This window comes from Camelus ferus, chromosome 12 (assembly GCF_009834535.1).
Source record: "Camelus ferus isolate YT-003-E chromosome 12, BCGSAC_Cfer_1.0, whole genome shotgun sequence".
Lineage (NCBI taxonomy): Eukaryota > Metazoa > Chordata > Mammalia > Artiodactyla > Camelidae > Camelus > Camelus ferus.
The window spans coordinates 50,145,882-50,166,785 of NC_045707.1; the positions used below are offsets into that span (position 1 = coordinate 50,145,882).

At 43.8% G+C, this 20,904-nt stretch overlaps 1 long non-coding RNA gene across 1 annotated transcript in view; it reads right to left on the minus strand.

Moving 5' to 3' along the window:
• The window catches only part of LOC106729893, a 46,910-nt gene extending 26,269 nt beyond the window's left edge, over positions 1–20,641 (minus strand). The window contains exons 1-2 of the long non-coding RNA XR_001366309.2: positions 17,110–20,641; positions 746–859 (exon numbers count right to left, since the gene is read on the minus strand). This is a non-coding gene — a long non-coding RNA (uncharacterized LOC106729893). The remainder of the gene's footprint in view (positions 1–745; positions 860–17,109) is intronic.
• Between the last annotated feature and the right edge of the window lie 263 nt (positions 20,642–20,904).

A 20,904-nucleotide genomic window follows, 5' to 3' on the forward strand; every position in this document is an offset into this window, starting at 1 on the left:
TGTCACTATTTTGAATTGAACCAATAAAGTCCTCACATTGAGAGTGTGTGTGTGTGTGTGTGTGTATGTGTTTGATCTAACACACCTCATCACATAGTAATTTATCAAATGAATTAGACAGTAACTTAATAACAAGGGGCTGATAACTTCAAGAATGGCAACCAGAGTAGCTGTAGGAGTAACTTGTGACATTAATTTTTGGTAATTTCTTGGGTCTTTTCCTCTGGGGCAGTATTTAGGGGAAGGAAAAGAAGCAGGGGCAGGAACAGAAGGAAGGAGAGCAAGTGTTTAACCAGGCACCTGCTCTGGGACAGGCCTGGGCACTTTCCAAGGCTCCCTACAGTGAGCAGGCTGAGCCCTAGGACCTGTCTCTCACCCACCCAGGGTGATGGTCCATCTTCAAAAGCCAGCTGTGGTCCTCTGAAAGCACAGCGCTTGTGGCATTAACATGGACTATTTCCTGGGAAGGAGGGAAAATCCGACCCATGTTGATTTCTGTTCTTTGTTTGCATGAGATCAAACTCAAGCTTGGATGAGTATTGGCAACTTCTTGGCTGTAGCCCAGCTGACCCAGGCAAAGTTACTTACAAATATCTGAATTCACTGATGCTCTTTGGGAATTACTGCAAGTGTAATAATGACACATTGCTCAGTTCTTAGCACTTTGTGAGGATCTGCCTTGAGAAGGATTTTACTTCAAAATTAGGAGGCAAAAGGTTGAGATGAAGGCTTAAAGAAAAACCACCTTTGGAATTCAGCCTCCAGTGGGGGAACTGGCGAGCAATCTGTGTTCAGTCTTCTTTTCAGAAGTGTCCTGATTGTAGCTGTGCTCCTGGAGACCCGGGCTTGCTGGGTGTGGCTAAAGAAAAAGAAAAATCCAACTGTGGGAAAGCATGCGAAGAAAAGAAGAAAAGAAAAAAAATGGAAAAGGCAACTCAATTCACTGGCCTTGTTATCCTCCCTCAGTGGGTCAGCCAGTGCCTCTGCCCCTGCCGTCAACACTCAGAGGACCCCTTCCTCACCCCAGGACAGGCTAACCAGGTGTGGAACTGCCTGAAATGCTGGTGATCATCTCGGGAGCCTTTTGTGGGGAGAGGCTTACCCAGGCCAACTGCAACAGCCCCAGGCCTCTGCTGGCTTAAGTTCCACCTTGTGGAGGACATCCTGATACCTCCGCCCCCAACATCCATCCCATCCCGTCCCCACTGTGTAGCCACCGTGTATGAATGGGTGAGCCCCGGCGGGTCCAAGCTAAGCAATCCCATTTCCCTGGATCTGGTGGTTGGTTCAGGAGCAGTCTGAGCAGGATGGGTACAATATGTTCTTTGCCTGTCTGTGAAGGCGGAAGGATTAGACCCAGTCGCTGCTTACAGCATCTTCAAATCTGGTGATGGAAGTCCCCCTACAGAGAAACTGACACACACAAGAAGGCAGAGCTGCAAGAATAACAAACAGACTGAGCCTGAGGCCCGACTGCTTTCACACCTTTCCCATCAGCATCCTCAGTGGTTCACACAGCCTTTGGGACCAAGTACCTGGAGAAACACACGGTCACTGGCTGTTATATGATAGATGTTAAGTGGGAGGGAAAGCGTTCCATGGCCAAAAATGTTTGCAACATACTGAATGACACAAAATGCAGCCATCTGTAAGCCATTTAGAAACGAATCCATTTTATAAATGTCCAGGAAGGAGCGGCTACATGAAGCATTATGTAGACTTTTTCAACTCAGAACCAAACGGACTATTTGTTCTTGTTGCCGTTTGTTTTCTGAGAACATATTAGCGTTTCAAGAAACAGTCTGGAAAGCTTTGCTGAATCACTGTCAGGTATTTACACCCTAGGAAGTAGCAAGGGAGAGAAGACAGCAGGCACTGGACTTGGAATGTGAGAGAAGCCAGGACAAGAAGCAGAACTGCATCCTTCCCAGACCTACCCCAAAGCTCCTGGAACTGAGAGGACTTGCTCAGAGGGTGATGTGCTGGCTGGCTGTGCACCATCGACACCCCGGCCCCGGCCCATATGCAATTCAGCAGGCCTGCAGGGGCCCAGGCAAGGGATATACATATATAATACAGATCTAAATAGATAGATGTTATCTTTCTATATCTTAGACATAATATAATAGCTATCCATAGATACAGATATTTGCTACAGACACTTTTGCTTTATTATTATCTACGTATCTATCTTTCTCTACCATCTGTCTAGCTAGCTAGTCTATTTTCTTGAAACAATTGAAAAGTTGCAGACAGGAAGCCCCAGTCCCACCAGAAGTGTCAATGTGAATTTACTAAAAGACAAGGGCACCCTTCTGCATGATACCCACAATTCAGCCACCAAAAGCAGGAAGTTAGATTTATATAGTATCACTATGTAATCTGTTCATCCCACTCACATTTCACCTTTGTTCTAATATGTACCCCCAATTTTTTTTCTTCTGTTTCTCGTTCCAATTCAGGATAATGTGTCACATTCACTTTTTTTTCCTTTCTTTTTTTTATTGATTTATAATCATTTTACAATGTTGTGTCAAACTCCAGTGTAGAGCACAATTTTTCAGCCATACATGCATTCACTTTTGATGTCTCTTTCGTATTATTCAATCTGGAACGATTCTTCAATCTGTCCTTGTCATGATGACCTCTAAATTTTTGAGGATTTCACACCAGTTATTTAGTAGAATCTCCCTCCATTTGGATTTCTATCATGTTTCCTTATGGTCAGTGCTATTTGCATTTTGGCAGAAATTATCATGGAAGTGGGGCTGTGTTTCTCTCAGTATGCCACATCAAAGGACACAATGTCAATCTGTCCCATTCTTGGAGATGCTTATTTTGATCTCTGGTCAGAGTCAGGCAGGTGTATTTAAAATAATAAACTTGAGCTAAAATGCCACCATCCCAACTACAGAGTTACCTTTGCTCCAGCCACACACAAGACGACAGGAAAAGAGCACAGAATGAAAAGGAAAGCGCAAGAAAGTGTATTACTGAGGACAACCAGACTTTCTCTGTTCAATAATTTCCTTGATTATGAGTGAGGAGAAAAACATGGTTTTTCTTTTTCTCCCTTTGAACAGAAAAGGGCATGTTATGGTTGGCACATTCAGGAAGTATCAAGTTTGCTGTTAAACAGATTATGAAACAAGTTAACACAACATCAAACCATGAGATTATTCTAGGTCATGTTTCTGTCGCTTATTCAGTCACCTATCTGCGTGAATCAATTTTAACCTCCAAAGTTATCCAGTGTGTAATCCAAACATTCATAGTGCATTAAGTTGCAAGTGGATCAGAGAAATGCCACCTTGGGGCTGGAAATTCCAACTGTGGAGCAGCTGTTTCAAAGGTAGGTGGCACCTTTCAGACACAAGGCAGACAGCCTTCTAAAGAACACTCAGGATACCCTGTTTGGAAGGGGGCAGCACCAGAATCCCTTTCTAGAAGGGGCTTAGAACAGCAATCTGGCTAAAAGAGGGATGGCTAAGGCTTGTCTTCAAGCTATGTCATAGGCAGAACACTTTTAAAACTTAAATTACATACAACAGATCAATAAAAGTGCGTAAGTCTCCAAATTTGCTTTTAAACCCACCTTATATACTACTGAGACAATGTCCATTATACACACCAAGTAATACGATTATTTTTATTTGTAGTTTCTTCTATCAGGCCACTGGGCATTATCGATTCAAACCAGGTGGTGTGTCACAATTCAAGCAAGTCTCAGAACAAAGAGGCCAGATATACGCACCCGTGTTAGCAGCAGGCTGGTGCAAGCCTTGGACAGCTCCCTCTCCGCCACTACAGATGTCAACCAGCATCTTACAGGCATAGACTGAGGGGGACTTGCTGACATAATCACGGCAGGATTGTATAGGCAACATCTGAGTTCTATCAGGCAAGAGGCTACTGCATGATGTGGAGGGACCCAGGCTAAGAGACCTCGGACCTCTTAAGAGTCACCAAAAAAATCTAAAGGTGCCACATGGCAAAGGAACATTGAGCAGGTTCTTATGTTGTTATTTTCTCATTACAAGCTTCTCATTCTGCTTATTACAGAAAAATCAGGAAATATAATCAATAAAAGTATCGGCGATCCATAATCCAATTTGGCATGGACTACCAGTTTTAAACACGTAGATACATATAGACTGACATCGACAAATAAATACATATTTCTAAAACACATGGAAACTTTATACTAAATGTATGCTCGATAGCTTTCAATATCAATGTATACACTTGAAAGTCGGCACAGATTAATAAATTGGTTAAATATAACCAATCTGCTACTGTGAGCCTCTTAGATTGTTTGTAACTTCTTGCTGTTGCAAATAATCGTGCCAGCGAACATCCTGGCAAAGTTCTTTAATCATTTCCTTAAGAAAAAACTTTGGAAGTGATGTTGCCAAGTGAAACTTCATGCATATTTAAGTTTTCTTTCTTTCCTTATTTCCTTGTCCTTAAGTAATATGTGTTTATCTCCTTAACAAATGCTTCCTATTTCAGTGAGAAAATAGAAGATCATTTCCACTCTCCCCCACACCACTTCTCCCACCTTCCAACATCTGTGGGCATGAGCCCTGCCCTCCTTCCTCCTGCAGAACTGGCCTCCCTCTGGGCACTGGATCCCAGACCCCCTCACCTGTCCATAGACACCGCTCCAGCAAGCCTCTTTTCTCCTTCCTGCACCATCAGTTCTTCCTCTCATTCCTGTGGCTCATTCTCACCAGCATGCAAACAACTCTTATTTTTCCCATCTTTAAAAACAAATGCACAGAACCATTCTCTTGGCCCCATTTCCACTTCTAACTACAGATCTATTTCTCCTCTCCCCTTTGCAGCAAACTTCAGAAAGAGTTGTCTTCATTCAACGTTTTCCAATTCTTCCCCTTCTTTCTTAAGCCCACGTTAATCAGACTTTCACCTGCCCTCTCCACCACAGCTGTTCTTGTCAAGGTCACCCATGACCTCCAAGTTGCCACAGCCAATGGGCAACTTGCTTTCAGCCTACCTAGCCAATCAGCAGCAGCTGAAACTGATCATGAATCCCTCTTCCTTCAAAGGGTGTTTTTCCACGAGGGTGCAGGACACCATGAGCCCCTGGTTGCCCTTCTCCTTCACCCCTTCCTTCTCAGCATCCTGGCTGGCTCCTCCTCATCTCCATGATCTTAACTCTAGAGTTTTCCAGGAGGCAGGGTGTGGACACCTTTTTGCTGTTTAAAGGCAGTCTTGTGGTGATCTCGTTCAGTCTCTTCGCGACAGATACGTTAACAAACTCCCAAATGTAACTCTCCAGCCCAGGCTCCTTCTCCCACCTGTACCCTCCCTCCCTACTCCAGATCTAACCACTCCTTGACACTGCAGGTACAGCACGTGCAAAACTGCGCCCCGGGCTTCCCCCGTCCTGCTCCTCCCACAGGTGTGTCTCAGTCAGTGGCAACTACAACTAGGCCATAAACCTCGGAATCCTTCTTGATCTCTCTCTGTCCCCCACACTACCCATCCAAAGCTTCAGCAAACCCTGTGGGTCACACGTTCAGAATGTATCTCGTACCATACCACTGTCACCATCACTCTGGTCTGAGCCACAAAACCATTTTGCCTGGATTGTTGAAACAGCCTCATGACTGGTCTTGCTTCCACTTTGCCCACCTAGAGACTATTCCCAACATAGCCAGAGGGGTAACCCTGAAGGATGTGACAGATAATGTAACTTCTGCTCAACATCAGACAATGACTTTCCCTCTCACTCAGAGTACAAGCAACGTTACTGTAAAGAGTCTCATGTAATCAATCTCTCTCCTCTTGCCTTTCTAGCCTCAGATCCTGTTACCTTCCCCCATCCTTGCCTGCTCGGTCCTCTGCCTCAGGGCCTTTGCACATGTTATTTGTTCTGCATGGAGGGCGCTCACCACAGACACCTGAAAGGCTTACTTCCCCACCTCCTCTTCATTTTTGCTTAACTATCACCTTTCTCTGAGCCCTTCTTGACGCTTGTTTAAAAATCACTTCTCCCACTCCAGTACTCCTGATAGGCTTCTCCACTTTCTTTTTCTCCATATCACTATATATTTTATTTATTTCCTTTGTTGCCTAGATTCCCCCTGCCGCCATGAGAATCTAAGCACTGTGAGATTTGTCGTTGTATCTCCTGCAGCTGAAACAGCCCCCATTATTCAATATATACCAATCGAGTGAAAAAAATCTCTCCAAAAAGTCAGAAAAGTAAAAGGAGAGAATTAGAAAGACACCCATATACTTAAAAAGGAAATTTTATTCAGCCGTGGGAAAGCAAGCAATCCTGCCACTTACAATAACACGGATGGACCCTGGGGGCATTATGCTAAGTGAAATAAGCCTGACAGAGAAAGACAGATACTGTGTGATCTCACTTAAAAGTGGAAACTAAAAAAGATGATAGAAAAGAGAGAAGAGTGGTGGTTACCAGGGGCTGGGGTGAGGGGTATGGGGAGGTGTTGGTTAAAGGGTACAAACTTCCAGTTGCAAGTTGTGGGGGTCTCATGTGCAGCAATGGTGATTATAGCTAACACTGTAGCATATGCTTGACAGTTGCTAAGAGAGTAGATCTTAAATGTTCTCACTACCCCCCAAATGGTAATTATGTAACATGATAGAGGTATTAGCTAAAGTTATGATGGTAATCATTTTGCAATATGTAATTATCATATCAACACACCGTACTCCTTAAACTTATACCATGTTACATGTCAGTCAATTATATCTCAATAAAGCTGGGGAAAAAAATCACCCATAAGCACACTACCCAGAACCACCGTTTACATGCATATACACTCTCATTCTTTTTCCTTTATTTACATGTATTTTCAATGGGGGTCACTTGATACATAATTTTAAAACCTGCTTTAAAATACTTGATATGCATATAATTTAGACTTTGAACACATGCCCCCACATAGCCTTTCAGAAATACCAAGTTACACCTTGCCAGGAGTTCATGAGGGTCCACTTTTGCATCTTCTCCCTCAAATTTGAGCTTATCAGGTTTGTTTTGTGTATAATCCAACCAATATAATAAGTTTGACTCTGATATTGAAATCTTTCTTAGCTGACTTTACTTTCAGTGTCTTCCCAGTTTCCCCTGTCACCCTTATCACTTCTCAATGAACACACACACACCTCCTCTTTCCTAATAATTGCGGGGAGTCAAGAGAATGAAAAGGGAACACTCTTGCTGGAGAAAATTTCCAGAATTGGAGAAGCTAGCTTGTTAAAACTCAGAAAGCCTAACAGACTGAATTAGGTTGTGTGGCTTAGCCGAATGAGGCTATAAGCTATCATTCGCTCGTGACATTCTGACGACTCACACGGACTACTGCTGCCCTGTATAGTCAACCGGCTGTGCGCTGTGTGACTCCGGGGTGGGGGTTGCCACGGACACAGATTTCAGTGAGAAGTCACCCCCCTGGGAGTCATGCCATGTGGCAGCCCCCAAAAGGTCTGGCTAGATTAAGATCAATTCAGTTTTAGGAATCATTTCTGAGATGCTTTCTTTCCCTGGCTCTGCCCTTCCCCCTCATCATCTATCGAGCATTTGTCTAAGAAAAGCAGACTTTCTATTGTGATAGTGAAATTTTTTAAGTTATATTTTTTGACCCTTTCTCTGGCCAACAAAGAAGAGGATGCAAGCCATCTGGTCCAGTAAAACGACCAGACGTGCCCGCCAAATGCCTTTGCTCACAGGGCTTTCCTGGGGGTGCTTGGGAGGGAAGCAAACAGCTGAGGTTTGAACCCACCTCTGGTGGGTCAGGCAGCCTCTGGCCTCTCTGGACCCTGATGCCTCGTCTGCTTTATCTATCTCCTTGTCCCTCAACCCCAACTCGAGCCCCAGGGAGCATGTGACGGGTCTCAGGTGTTTGAATTGAGTATTTTCTCATTGCTGGAAGAAATTTTCAAACACTTTTTAGACCTAAGAATCTCTTTCTACCAGACCAGGAATCCAACAAACCCTTACCAAAAATGTTAGCAAACAAAATAGGTCAAGGTGGAGCTGCTCTGGCTGAAAAGGTCCTACTTCTCCCCTACTGGGGCTCTCTTGAACCTGTAGGCTTCCCAGAAGCAGAATCTGAAACCCAGGCACCTCTGCTGGACCTCACACACAAAGGGTCCTCCTTCCTCCCGTCCCCATGCAGCCTCTGTTAGATTCCCCTGGAGACCAGAGTGAGGCCTCTGCTTAAGGTGCAAAATTTTAGAAGGGAAGCACCAAAAAACCCCCCAAAATCTCAGCCATCAAGACAAAGAGTATTTTAAGGTAATATTTTCAACAGTCAAAAATTAAAGCAAAAAATCCAAGGTGAACAAGATATTAATGTGTTAAATGAAGACGGATCAGTAGTGGCACCACGCTGAGCCACACTGGAACCTGAGCCAAAAGGACACACCAGCCGTACAGACACATAATCTTGATAATGGTCTTTATCTTGACTCCTGGGTTTCTGGTGTCCCTTTGAATTTTGGGCCCAAAGTGAGTGCCTTCCTCCCCTCACCTGCCTCTCCTGGTACCTGTCCATCCATCCCTCCACACTGTCCTACAGCTGGCTGCTTCTTGTAACTCTCCTCCCCTCTTAGACTCCCTGCGGATACAAGGACCAAGACATACTTGTCTGTATCTCCAACATATGAAGCACGTAGCAGGCGTTTAGTAAATTATCTTTGAAGAAATGAATTGGACCAGCAACCGTTGGCTGTGGGTTTCTCCCATCTCCTCAGCTCTAACTAGCCCTGTGATCCTGGGCAAATCATAACCTCTCTGGCTTGAGCCTACTCCTCCATGAAATGAAAGACTTGGTAATCTCACATGCCCTTCTGCATCTGTCTATAGGAGTCATCCATCTGCAGAGTCCAAGCCTGCCCAGACATTCCCTGCCTCCTGGTTGATGGCATCAGTAAGGCAGCTGCAAGCCTGCTGGGATCTTGCAGCGGATGACGGAGCTACACGGAGCTGCAGGCAGTGGGGCTACGGTGTCACCTGTAAAACCCCCCTAGGCCGGATAATTGCTTTGAACTTACATGTTGCTGGGACTGTATTTTTAAGCCATTTAGGGGATAATTTCTCCAGGAATGCTGTCCTGGTTGGGAAATACAAGCACTGGCCTTTAATTAGACCAACATATGTTAAGAAATACTTTTCTCCTTCAGTTCCATTCCTGTCAGCCTGTTGTCTTTACATGTGGGGAAAGGCCACAGAAGTACTGAAAAGCACATTATGTCTTCCCACCATCCCCTGTCTGTGACTGAGAAGAAAAGAAAGACAAGAGTAGAGCAATTCACCGCAGGTGCGGAAACACGAACCCACGGAGCGCCTACGTCCGTCCACCACGTACGGGCTTCTGTGGGAAGCACTTCAGACAAGGTGCCTGTCCTCAGAGACTTTTCAGACCTTTCCAGGAGAGAAAACATGAACACAGAAGCACCCTAAGGTGGGGAGATGACCAACTACCAAGATGGTAAGGGCAGGAGGAGTCAGACTAGTGGGAGGAAAGGAGGAAGCAAACCGCCTTTAGGTGTCTACTGTGTGAGGACTTGAAAACCTTCCCTTGTGTTATCTGCGTGACTATCTTTTTTAAGCATTACTATCTCTGTTATACTAATAAGGACTCTAGACTTGGAGCAAAAGCCAATCCGGAAGCACAATTTGCTTTCCCAAAGTGTTCATGTGCAAGTTCTCCAATATGTTGGAAATGGATTACCTGACCTGGACACTTAACCCGATGAGCAAACATTGCTCATCTCACTTCCCCCTCAGTGACACAGGCCTCGGCTTCCAAGCGGATTTTATTTAACTCTCTAATCCAAGGAGTACCTGCTCATTAGGCTATCGCCAAGGTTGGGAACCTCAGGCTGGGGAATTTAAAACAGGCCATTAGTCTTACTTTCACACCAGATATAATTTAAGCCTTGTCACTGGGCCATCAGACACAAAGGCTCCCTACATCTTATTTGGTAGTTCCCAAATTTGGCCACTGGATTCAGTGACCAAAGCTCCCCAGCTGGCTCCCTGGGCTGGGATTTTGCCTTTCTCCTTTGCAGAGGCAAACTAGATCCTGGAGGTTTCCATCAAGGAGGGCTCCAGGGGAAAGCAGCCTCCTCTGTCATTCTAAAGCCAAACCCTTGAAACAAAAGCTTTGGGACAGCAAAGCCTATAAAAACTTGCTGGGAGCTTTTTTCTTTTGTGTCTTTCCTTTTTTTTTTTTAATGAGTTTACCCTGTGGTTGTTCTACCTACCCTTGACCCCAGGCAATGGCAAAGGGGGTTGAGATTTAACCATCCAGGAAAGCTGGCAGTTTGGCAGCCTTGGAATGTGGTGGCTTGTTTATCTAGGGGCCAAACACGGGCCAGAAACACACACATCCCAGGCCTCAGCTTCAGTCTGAGGGACCCAACTTCTCATTGGGAAGCAGAGGAACTGAACTAAGTTCTCAAAGATTCATAAAAGTGGGGAGGGTATAGCTCAGTGGTAGAGTGCATACTTAGCACACATGAGGTCATAGGTTTGATCCCCAGTACCTCTGTTAAATTAAAAATTAATAAACATAAAAACAAACCTAATTACCTCCCCCACTAAAAAGCCAAAAACAAAAAATTTTTAAAAAAAGATTCCTAAGATACTGGCCTGTGCGCCTGACCCACCAAGTATTTGTACCTGTAACATAAAGTCAGCTGGATCAGGGGATGACGGTGACTCACCCAGCATTTGCAACTTTTGAGGTAGCAATCCTATCAATTAAAAGGGGGCTTTTAAGATCTTAATTTTTAAAAAAAAACAACAAAAAACAATCCCTTTGTTTTTGTAGGATGAAAATTCTATTCCACACTGGCTCTGTGATTTTTTTTTTTAATTATCCAATGAAATCTTAGTAGAAATATTGGTGCAGAGCTTTTTGAATACAAGATGTAAATCATCACCACAAAGGCTAAGAATATGAACCAGCAGAAAGTATCTGATGGGAACTGTGACGTTTCTGGGTAAGTGGCTGGGATGGCTCCTCCATTCAGGCAGCACAGACTTGCTTTGAGTCAAAAGACACACACGTTTTCCTGGCTCTCAGCTTGCAGTCAAGAACCTGGTGCGTCTTCCCATGACCACATGGAGTCTGGGCAGCGCTGGTGGAGCGTGCCCAGGAGGCGGCCAGTGAGTCCGCAGGGTTGCCCAGGAAGGTGGAACATCCTCTTTGGAAAACACTAGGGACTATAACAGACCCAAGGGGAAGAAGGCAGGATAAGTGGACAGCATGGTCCCTGAAGAGCTGATAATTTAACTGTAGGAAAAGAACCTAAATTCAGAGAACTTATCAACAGCCACTGGACGATAACTGACACTTACTAGCATGGCAAAGCACGACACGGCACACAGGGCCGGCCATCTGTTCCTCGCCTCCACCACCTACCGCAGGTACCGTCTGTGCCTCCCCCCCGCCCCTTCCTTCTCCTGCTCAACTTCTACGCATCCCCAAAGACTCTACTCCAGCATCAGCTGTTCCAGGAAACCTCCTAACATCCCACAAACATGTCTGTGTTTGTGCTTCTGCATGCCTAGCTTGACCATTGCCCTTGCCACATTTTTACTAGGCTTTTTTTCCACGTGGACTGTGACCTCCATGAGGGCAGTGATTAGGACTGACGCATCAGCTCCAGGACCAAGCCCAGTGAGAGTAAATACCCAGCAATAGTTAGAGGACAAATCGATCCACAAATAACTGCTGAGGGTTTGCGATGACAAGGAAGGACAACAGCGTAACCAGGGAGAGCTGCTCAGAGGAGAGCTGAGTAACGTTTGAAGGAAGTGGAACTAATTGGATTGGCAGGAAGAAGACTGGGTATAGGTTTATGGGAAATAGTGGCTGCACTGCTCAGCTCTCACAAAACATCATACGGGGATTAATGAGAATGGAATTAATAAGAGAGGAGAGAGAATAGTTGCAGGACGTGGAAGTACTTTGTATTCTGGATTTGATGGGCAGGCCATATAATTCTTTCCATGACTGTAGTTGAGAGAGTGAGCCAATGCCAGCAGTGCCCTGATCAAATTCTCAACAGACAATCCATATTCGGCTTATTTAAATCCCCTGCGCTTTCAGTTTAATGCAGCATTTCCTTCACGTCCTGTCCGAAATCCTTACGCGTGTTTCAGCGGTGGCTGCAGATTATGGCCATGCAGGACAACAAACCTATCCCCATAAAGAGCAAAGGTTTTTTGTTTTTTTTTTTTTAAAAAAGGCCGCAAGATCTTTATCTTGAAGGAACTTTAATCTCAAGTTTATTATGATTGAGCATCATTTCTCATGTATTTTCGTGTAATGGAAAGCCCTTACTCGAGTCCTGCCATCACAACAGCACCATCAGGAAGAGGAAATGAGCAGGGTTGTTAACCAGAACACGCTGTCCCTTTTTAAACATTAACCATTGTTCAGGTCTATAGACCTGGCGGCTAAAGGCAGTGATGGGAATCCAGAATCACATGCAAAAAAATCCTACCTGTGGAAAATTTTAGAGTTCTCATATCTGCCTTGATCCCTGAAATTATTATAGCATGTGTATATACACATATACACGTATGCATGTAAGTATCTACATACACATACATATCACATTTAAAAATATACAGCACACATTTCTTAGAGAAATAGAAGTACAACTAAACTGACCTATCTCTTATCTGAAAATAGCTCTATCTGACCCGTGTCATGTTTAGACTGAAGTCATCCCAACTGACAGCACTGAAGCCAAGGAGACATCACGCCATTAGAGCACGGCTGTGGAAGAAGTCTGTGCTCCACGGGGAGCTCTGTTTCAGCAGTTAGACAGAACTTGAGCATCCTTGTCACTTGCTGGCCCAGGCTGGGCCCATGTGTGTTATCACTGATTTTTATAATTCAAGGAGCACTGTTCGCTGCTCTCCTGATTTTATTTATTTTTCAATGAATATGAATCATGGAAACGTTTAAACAATTCTATCAGAAATGTGATGGCTGCAAACCATCAACATCACTGTCATTTTCTCATTGAGCACTTACGAGGCCAGTTACGGTGCAAACGACTTCTATACATCAGGGCACAGGACGTGGCGCTTGCTCCTATTCCTGTACTTCTCAAGGTGAATTAAAATACGTTACATAAGCATCTGTCTCCACTAAATCCTGCCACCGCTACAGCCCCCGAGTACAAGGCCTAGGCCTTATTCATTTTGGTCCCCCAGCGTGCTGCACACATTGGACACTCAACACGTTTGTTATATAAATAGAAACAACTTGAAGTGACGAAGTCATATTATTTTGGGCTCTTAAAACAATTATGGTCATGCTATCTTGATACAGTGGTTTGTCTAATAACGAAATCTGGAAACAAACTATATCTCAACATAGGGGAACAGTTAAATATAAGGAATAGAATAACTACTTTGTGATATCAGGGTGACCTCAGAAGCGAAGATTTGTGAAGAGAAATCTTGTAATCCAGAAACAACTTGCGCCATGATACTAAGTTGCACGTATGGTTTGCATACAGTTTGTATGTACAGCAACCGTGTTAAAGAAGATATTCATAGAGTTGGAAAAATACCTGAAAAAAAAACCCAACAAAATTCTAATGGTAGTTAAGGTGGAATAATTGTGGATGTTTTTTCTTATTTTTCACATTTTAATTAAAATCTTATATTAAAAATGTAAACAATTTTAAAAGAAGGAGGGTGGAGGGATAAATTGGGAGTTTGGGATTTGCAAATACCAAGTACTGTATACAAAACAGATAAACAACAAGGCCCTACTGTATAGCCCAGGGAACTATATTCAGTACCTTATAATAGCCTATAGTGAAAAAGAAAATGAAAAGGAATATATATATATATAACTGAATCACTATGCTGTACACCAGAAATTAACATACTGCAAACTGACTATACTTCAGTTTTAAAAAAAAGAAAAAAAGAAAAAACTAAAAAAAAAAAAAAAAACAGCAATGATAGTATTTATCATTGGTTAATAAAATAATGGGTGATATTATTTACTTAGCTGATCCTCAGTGTCAAAAACTTTCCACCATCAACCTATATACTTGCTTAATTAAAGGTTTTCTAAAATAATACAGCAAAATAATAGCAGCAAAACCATTAAAAATCTATGTCTTTTTTTGCCCCCCTCAATGGTTTAGAAGACCCATTTGGGTCAAATACTATAAACATCTCTGTGGAATTCCTCAAAATCATGCTTGGTCTAAATGAGGGCTCCTCTGACAGCTGTCCCTGTCCTGTTAGCATGCAGACTGTAAGTAATACTACTACTGAAAGGCTGGCTGCTTAACTTCAATGCTGGGCTGGTTTACAGGGAGGCAGAAGCTTTCTCACGTCTGTTAGACGTGAACTGTACAGTCCGGCGGGCCACACTGCGGGGACCAGGCTGGTAAAACAGACACACTCGATACACTTAGCGTAACAGAAGCACTTCTACCACAAAGGCACTGCCAGGCAGAAGCAGAAATGGCCTGTGTGTCGGGAAGGCTTTCCTTCTAAGTCTCCTGTTGGGGTTTCAGATTGGAACTTCCCCTAGGCTTTCCACCTTCAGATGCTCTCTGGATGTACTGAGTTCTCTTCTTGTTCACCCTGCCTGGCCACAATTTTATTTATTTTATTTTATTATATAAAACAAATAACATATATAATAAAATAAAATAAAGGATGCAATTAGATATATTATTTCCCCACTGCTCTAAGCCTTCTCAGGTCCTTTGTTACTTATTTGTCCCCACAATTCTATCAAAAATATACTGGCATCTTTTGAAGCAGGGTGTCTGTCTTGTTAGCAGAAAGCTCCTATCTTGTTTTAAACACTAAAGTGTCACTTTGCATAGCTCCTGGGTTTAACTAACCTTTATTGGCCAACATGAGAGTTGCCCAATTTCTGGTGGGATAGAATGGGACCTTTCCACTGAGTAAAACAAAATACTAATAAATAAATGTACACCCTAAAAGAGCGCTGGTTCTGCACAAATTAGAAGAGATTATTTGCACACCTCAGGATTAATGATCAATTAGCCGAAGTCCTGATCCTATTAGAAATGCTAATCTCGTGAGAACAGAGAGAACCAACCACTTGTGAAAAGGCTGAGCCGTCCAGGCTGTGCCTGGCCCCACTGTCCTGGCTTTGTGAGAAAGGAAGAAAAAGGGGAGGGGAAAGAATATGTGCTCAGCGCCCACTAGATCCCAGACATTGGGCAAGGGGCTCTCACACACTCAGTGTAGTCAATCCTCATGCCAATCCTTCAAAGCAGGATTACAATCAGCCTTGCTCCTGATGGAAAACCTGAAGATCAACGAGATTAAGTCACTGGACCTGGGCCACACAGCCAGGAAGTGACAAACCTAGAAGTGGGGGGACTTGAACCCAGGGTTTTATGAGTCCAGAGTCTGCCATGTTCTCGTTACAGCAATTGTGGGGTTTGGTTAGACAGTCGGTGGCAACGTTCAGGTTATTAAAGACCAAAGATCAAGGTACAGGTCACCTCTGCATGGCTGAATCCAGTCTCCTGCCGTGACTCCAGGACTCACTCCCACGCTGACTGTATCACATATATTTGAAATGAGAAGTCACGTTATCCCAGATGGACTCCAGCATGTCATGACCTTTGGCATCAGGATTTATGGCCACGGCCCTAATGCTGAACATGTGACCCTGTATCTTTTGAGCAGGGGCTGGCCCATGAGTAGAAAGGGCTTGAGGACCGAGGAGCCATTCTCTCTCCCTAACCAACTTACATTTTTATGGAAATTCCACCATTATAAAATCATTCCTTAGGACGTGCTTTCTCCTCTCCAGAATATCCTATTGAAGTACATAGACCCTTAAAAAGGCAACACCTGAAACTTATTTAGTACCCAGCATCCTGGCAGGAGGTAGCTGGGTGAGGCCTGGAGGCCAGGTACTCCAATAAAAAACCAGGTAGGAGAGTTTTAGAAAAGAAATTTCTCCTTTACTGCATCCTCCCTCACCTTGTGTTCAGTCCTGTCAGTATGTTTCAATTTTTCTCTTGATAAAGTATCAGTAATCATGAGACATTGGGGACATGAGTTTAAATCAACCAGACATGGAAACATGAAATGGACTCAAATGATTGGTTTCATAGAACCACAAACCAAACTAACTTTTAACATTTGTATTTTTAATAAACATTTAATTTTAGAATTGTTTCAGATTTATAGAAAAGTTGTGGAGATATTAGAGAGAGTTCGCATTTATCTTACACCAGTTTCTCCTGTTGGTGACATCTGACATCAGCACGGCACACCCGTCACAACTGAGGAACCCAAAGTGGTATCACATTACAGACCAAAGGCTGTACTTGATTCAGTCTTCCTTAGTTTTCACCTAATGTCCTTTTCTGTTCCCATCCAGCTGTCATGTCTCTTTCAGCTCCTCTAGACGGTCAGTTTCTCAGACTTTCCCTGTTTGTGATGACCTTGACAGTTTGAGGAGTACTGGCCAGGTAATAAAGAAAATGTTTCAATTTGGGTTTATGCGACATTTTTCTCATGGTTAGTCGTGGGCTTTGGGGGGGGGACAACCTCAGAAGGAAAGTGCCTGTCTCATCACACCATATCAAGGGTACCTGACAGACCACTGTTGACTGAACATTTATTTTTAAAGAAAATAAATCATGTGACAAGCCAGTCTGAACAAGAGCCAGACCTGTCCATTTTCTAAAATGACTGAACAGCACAAACTCAGATTGCCAAACTCTCTTGAGACAAATTCATGTTTCCTTCAGTCCAAGTTTCTGGCTATAACATTTGTGCAAGCTCCTTTTGCAGAAAACATTTGGCGCTCCTAAGAAAAAAATGGCTCTTAAATATAGAATATAGTTAAGATGTTACGTATGAAGAATGTCACTGAACCGCCTGTGAGTGAGAGCTGTCGTTCCCGAACACCAGCTGTGGAACCCTGCCTGCTGAGCCCGCAGGCCCCAGGTCCCTGGAAGGCAATATTAGCAATGAACCAGATTTCCACACTTCCCGCCTCCCCTGAATTCACAGCATTGCCAAACTGCCGGGCTGCTGCTAGGAGTTGGTCCCATTACCTTGTAGGGAAAGTGCTGGCAGAGCCACCTTTCCTTTGTGTTGCATAAGAACATCATCTTCATTTCAGCGATTTAACTCTGATTAAATTTAGACGTCAGCCTTTAAAGTTCTCTGAGAAGCTTTTAAACTCAGAAAGGGAAGAGGCATGCCAGTGGGTTCTCTGCAATCCCTTCCTACAGGCTCCTTTCAGAGCAGCTGGGTGAAGCCCAGCATCACTCAGAGAGCGGCCGTTTTCCAGGCAGGGAGGTGCCTGGTTGGAGCGGCTTCTCCCACTCTGCCTGGCCCTGCTGGGGGAAGGTGGCGGGGGCTCCCTGCACCGCCTGCATCTTTCTAGTTTCAATTACTTCCTTCACTTTCTTGATTCTCAGGTAAATATAGTCTGCAGTGGGTTTTTTTTTAAATTTCACTTTTATTACTCATTTTTTTTTTTTTTTGGCTCTTTCAATTTTTCCTCTCTTGCTAAACCATCCTATATTTTTCCTCTTCCTGTTTTGGCCCTCCCGTCCCCAGCCCTTGTGCTTTCACTGAACACCCAAGGCTGTTTCCCCTGATGAGTGTGCTTTCCTGTGCTCTCCACTGCCTTCCTGCCATTAGGGTGAGTGCAGGGGAGCCGGGATGCGATGGCATAGCCTTCTTCCCTGCCTGGGGCTGAGGCAGGCCCACTGCAGGGACACACATGGTTCCTTCCCCAGGTCTCCTCCCCACACCCCTTTTAATTTGTTCTCCTAACAATCTCAAGGGTCTTACTGCTGCAAATTGCATTTTAGGGTTTTCATCCCATGTGTTCTGCATGCTCACCGTGCAGAAAACTAAGCAGAACTACCAAATGACCTAAAAAGAGGTCCTGGGAATCCCTGCAGTGGGTTATGGCCACTGCAGATGGCACCGTCTTCCATTTACGAGGGTCCTTAAAGGATGTGTAAGAAGGAGTTTTGTAATCAGGGCCATACGCTCCAGGCTTCGTTACCAGGACAGATCTTCCACATTACACAATCCCCAGGTGCTTTGATCTCTGCTGTCCTGGTCAGTATACTCAGCTGGATAAATAACATTAGTCCAAGCACAGCTTCCTGGACACATGGTAAAAAGTGATAATGTCTTACATCTTCTAGAAGCACAGGTGCTTCAGATCAATGAGGCAAATCTTGTGGAAACAACTAATGCTAAGCCAAAAAAGCTTTTATGTTCACAGGTTCAGAACTGGAAGGTAAAAGGAATTTTCTGGGAGCGAAAAATATTCCCTTTAGAGCTAATGGATTGTTAACATTCAGCATGGTTTATTGTGCTCTTAAAAAAGAAGAAAAGAAAAACAACCAAAACAACAAAAGTAATAAAACCTGCACCATCACCATCAGCTTATTACAACAGTTAACTTTCTGCTTATGAGATTTTCAAAGACGACTCCCCTGAAAGCTTGACAAAATACACTATTATGAAACAGATGATCATTCTCCAGGTTTGCTCTTATCAGAACAGATCCAGGTGGAACGGGAGACTCCTACTGGAATATGGCTCACTTCCGATTGTTTAGAAATGTTTCTCATGACTGACTAGATAGCTTCATAATTGGGTTCATGAGGATAAATTTGTCAAGATTCCACTCCACGTGGCATGGATATTCTCAACTCAAACTCTCAAAAGATACTCCTCTGTACATTCATAGGCAAATACCAAAAGACTCATTCTAGCTTTTCTCCAGTTGGGAGCAGTGATGTAGAAGCAAGTCTCATTCTGTTGGTAAAGACTATTGCGTGACTTTAAGAAGATCCTTTATCGTCAGGGTCTCTGCACTCTCGTGCTTAGACTAGGGTCTAGCCCTAATAATCTGTGTCCCTAATTAAAGCAGTGATGAGGAAAGAGGGTTCTGCAGTCAAATAGCTGTGGTTTCAAATAGTGGCTCCACCCTAAAGCAGTTATGTATTGTTGGACAACACAGATAACCTTTTGGAGCCTCAATTTCCTCATCTGTAAAATGGTTACAATAATAGCACCTTCCTGAAAAGGTTGGGGGTAAAGGTTAAATGAGACGATTACATGAAACACTTAGCTTAGGGCCTGGTATTATAGGTGCTGGATAAATGTTAGCTCTCATTCATGGAGGCCACATTATTACAATAAGCGGTTTATCTCTATGTGGTTTCCACCTTTTTCACTAAATTGATCAACTGTTCTTGGGATGGATCAGGCGGATGAGCTATGGAAGACCGAGACGCTTACTGTTATAAATTCAGAGGCATCAGCATTCCTGCTTCTAGGGTTTTTGATGCAAAACAATAATTAGGTGTGTTGTGTCCTCTCTGGACGGCTTCCAATGAACACGACTATCTACTAGGAAAGCAAATGTCCCACGGGAAATGTGGGGTTTTTTTTCCTGAATGGTTTCTGAGCCAGGATGAATAAGGTTCAAAAATAATAATTTTGGACAAATGATAATAGATTATAGGGGCATGTACCTTCTAGAAGTGTATGCCTGTCAGGGGAAATGCTTTCTGTCCCAATCAAGATATTACAGCTAATCCCAATTAAACAGCAGCAGAGCACTTTGTCATAGATGAAAAAGCCAGCAGTGAGTTAGGTGGAAGGGGAGACGTGAGGCCCGTGGTACTGACCAGGGAAGGGAAGGCCAGGTTTCTGGCCCACTTAAGCTAGCCTAGAACACTTGTGAAAGTGTGAGCCTCAGTGTTCTCATCTGCAAAATCAGGATACTGCCTGCCCCGTCCTGGTCACAGGACCAAAGGAGATCAAGTGCAAGAAAGGGCTCTCCAAAACCACGGAACATTCCACAGACGCAAGGTACTCATTTAGATTCCCAACGAGAAAAACAAATACTGAACTAAGTCATTGGAAGCAAAAGCCTCCCTGAAAGATATTCATTCTCTGAATTTATTCAAAATCAAAGATTTCCTATTTTGATTTTCCTCATATGAAGTGTACCAAACACATCGCTACTTCACACAAACAACCATTTCCACCCAGGGAAGTAAGGACACCCGAATCCCCTTCTCCCATTGGACAGACCCAGGGGCTACCTATGGGCCAAGCAGACTTGAAATCACATTTGCTTTGGTCTCCCTCCTCGATAGCAAGCACCTTGCCTGCCCAGTTCATCAGTACCTGGTCCAGGACAGCACAAAGAGAGAATATATTCTGTATGTACACGGAATAGGCACTCAGCAGATGTTTGCTGAATGAGAGATGACACAGAGATTCTTCCCTACTAGGCTGCTACAGTGGTGTCTGCAGCAAAAGCAAACAATGGAAGAAGAACGGAGAGAAGAAAGGAGAAAAAGGAGGAAGAGGAGAAATTTTAACAGGTTGAGGAGGACTCTGGTCAAGGTTTCAGGAACTCCCTCTCCCATGCACCCCTTTCCCGGCTCCCTCTTGCACCCTAAACTCCATGGGGAGAAGGCTAGTCACTGCTGATTCAGGATACTTTTCAAACCAAAGCTGAAAACAACTTCAAAAGAATGTGACATCTTGAACAAGCAATTCTCCAAGGAAGACATGCAAATGATCAATAGGCATATGAAAAAAATGCTCAATATCACTAATTATCAAAGAAATGCAAATCAAAACTACAATGAGGTATCACCTCACACCAGTCAGAATAGCCATCATTCAAAAATCCACAAATGACAAATGCTGGAGAGGCTGTGAAGAAAAGGGAACCCTCCTACACTGCTGGTGGGAATGCAGTTTGGTGCAGCCACTGTGGAAAACAGTATGGAGATTCCTCAAAAGACTAGGAATAGACTTACCTGCTACTTATCCTGCTCCTGGGCATATATCAAGAA